We start from the raw sequence: 2627 nt of genomic DNA, 5'->3' as shown, positions 1-2627 counted from the left end.
CCACGACACCCCTCACCGCCATCCTGTTCCTGGCGGCCGGAGCCGCCAGGAACAGGATGGCGGTGAGGGGGTCGGAATCCCCCATGGCGGCGCAGCAAGCTGCGCCGCCATTGGGGATTCCCAGGGCAGCGGAAAACCGGCGGGAGACCGCCGGTTTTCCTCTTCTGACCGCGGCCAAACCGCCGCGGTCAGAATGCCCTGCGGGGCACCGCCAACCTGTTGGCGGTGCTCCCGCCCGCCGGGGTCGGAATGACCCCTAAAGTGTACAGAGAACTGTGTTCAAAAGCATAAAATGCAATGTCGAGAGCTCTCGGTGCTATGGCGGACTTACGGGCTTGCGGCTCTCCGCTGTTCATCTTCCTTTTGCTGTTGACGCTGAGCAGCGTCCCCCGGGGGAGCCACGCTCTAACTTGCCTCTGCTCCAGCTGCATCAAAAACAACTTCACGTGCGAGACGGACGGCGCGTGCATGGTGTCAATCTCGAACGTGGAGGGAGTGGAGCACCACGTGCGGATATGCATCCCCTCGACCGAGCTCGTGCCCGTCGGCAAGCCCTTCTACTGCCAGAGCTCCGGGGATCTGCGCAACACGCACTGCTGCTACAGCGACATGTGCAACAAGATTGACCTCGTGGTGCCCAGTGGCCATGTGAAGAATGATACTCCAACTATGTGGGGCCCAGTGGAATTAGTGGCGGTCATCGCAGGGCCAGTTTTTCTGCTCTGCGTCATTCTGATCGTGGTGGTTTTCCTGTTCCAGCACCACCAGCGTGTGTATCACAACCGTCAGCGGCTGGACATGGAGGATCCATCTTGCGAGATGTACCTGTCTAAGGATAAAAACTTACAGGATCTAGTCTACGACCTGTCCACCTCAGGATCTGGCTCAGGTTTGCCGCTCTTCGTCCAGAGGACGGTAGCACGAACCATTGTTCTTCAGGAGATTATTGGCAAAGGTCGTTTTGGTGAGGTGTGGCGTGGAAAGTGGCGAGGAGGAGATGTGGCAGTCAAGATATTTTCTTCACGCGAGGAACGGTCCTGGTTCAGGGAAGCAGAAATTTACCAGACTGTTATGCTCCGCCACGAGAATATCCTGGGCTTTATTGCAGCAGATAATAAAGATAAAGGCACATGGACGCAGCTGTGGCTTGTCTCAGACTACCATGAGTATGGCTCCCTCTTTGATTACCTGAAAAGGTATTCTGTGACCATTGAGGGGATGATCAAGCTTGCTCTGTCGGCAGCCAGTGGTTTGGCCCACCTGCACATGGAAATTGTGGGCACGTAAGGTAAACCAGGTATCGCCCACAGGGATTTGAAATCCAAGAATGTCTTGGTAAAGAAGAATGGCATGTGTGCCATCGCCGACCTGGCCCTTGCTGTACATCACGACTCTGTAACAGACACCATCGACATAGCACCCAATCAGAGAGTGGGGACCAAACGATACATGGCTCCTGAAGTCCTGGACGAGACGATTAACATGAAACACTTTGATTCCTTCAAATGTGCTGACATCTATGCCCTTGGAGTGGTCTACTGGGAGATTGCTCGCCGTTGCAACGCAGGAGGGGTCCACGAAGAATACCAGCTCCCATACTACGACCTGGTACCATCTGACCCGTCCATTGAGGAGATGAGGAAAGTGGTATGTGACCAGAGGCTGCGACCCAACATCCCGAACTGGTGGCAGAGTTATGAGGCTCTGAGAGTGATGGGGAAGATGATGCGCGAGTGTTGGTAGGCTAATGGCGCCGCACGGCTGACGGCCCTGCGCATAAAGAAAACCCTCTCCCAGCTGAGCGTGCATGAGGACCTGAAGATCTGACGCGGATCTGCCGTGATCACGTACACCTGTGCTGGGGCCTACCTCGTGCTTCTGCCTGAATCCCAGTTGGACAAGGGGGTGGATAGGGTGACCCATGACCAGCAGGAAGAGCACACATTTTATTCTTTCAGGCCTGGAGACTGACCTTTTATAATTTCCTAACAGCATGGCGACTTGGAAATAGCTTTTCTTGGGTTATCTCCGTACTTGACTCTGAATTTCCGGATTGGATTCCCAGTGTTGTTCAGTCAATCCAGGCCGACTGGCGCTGACTCAGGCTACAATCCATCGCATAGGTGACATTCATAAACAAGATGAAACCACTTCCGGTGCCCAAATGCTATGACCTGGTGGGTTCTTAAAGCCATGCCATCTAATCTGACGTTTTCCACTGACTGGCATGTGACGTGCAGGCAGCAGCAAGCTTCCCATTCACTAAATATGAGCGCTCTGTTTGGTTTTTGTGAAACGTGTCATTCTTGCTTGGAAGCCTCAAAAACTCGAAAGCTGGCAGGTCAATTATGTGTAAGCCACGCGTCCAAGCATGCGTGTGGGTATGTGCCCCCGTCTCGCCACGTGTGTGCCTTTTGTGCATTTGTGGGTGCGCACGTCATACGTGTTCGTGTGAGCTTGTGTGCATGCTGTAGCTCCAACTCAGACTCGTGTGCTCCTTGTCACAGCGGTGGGAAGTGATGGGAAAGAGGTGCTCTGCTCACTTCCGTAAAATGAGACCTTGTTTTCGGAGAGGGCAAAATCCACTAATAGCGCCCGAAGAATGCTGCCTCCCTGTCATCGCAGTC

General features: G+C 54.1%; 1 pseudogene; it reads left to right on the top strand.

The window, feature by feature from the left end:
* Window positions 1-309: 309 nt before the first annotated feature.
* Window positions 310-2228, top strand: LOC138284205 (activin receptor type-1B pseudogene; annotated as a pseudogene).
* Window positions 2229-2627: the final 399 nt, after the last annotated feature.

The sequence above is a fragment of the Pleurodeles waltl genome, chromosome 3_1, assembly GCF_031143425.1.
Source record: "Pleurodeles waltl isolate 20211129_DDA chromosome 3_1, aPleWal1.hap1.20221129, whole genome shotgun sequence".
Classification (NCBI taxonomy): domain Eukaryota; kingdom Metazoa; phylum Chordata; class Amphibia; order Caudata; family Salamandridae; genus Pleurodeles; species Pleurodeles waltl.
The sequence above is the reverse complement of the archived record's forward strand: the minus strand, read 5'-3'. Positions and strand labels throughout refer to the sequence as shown.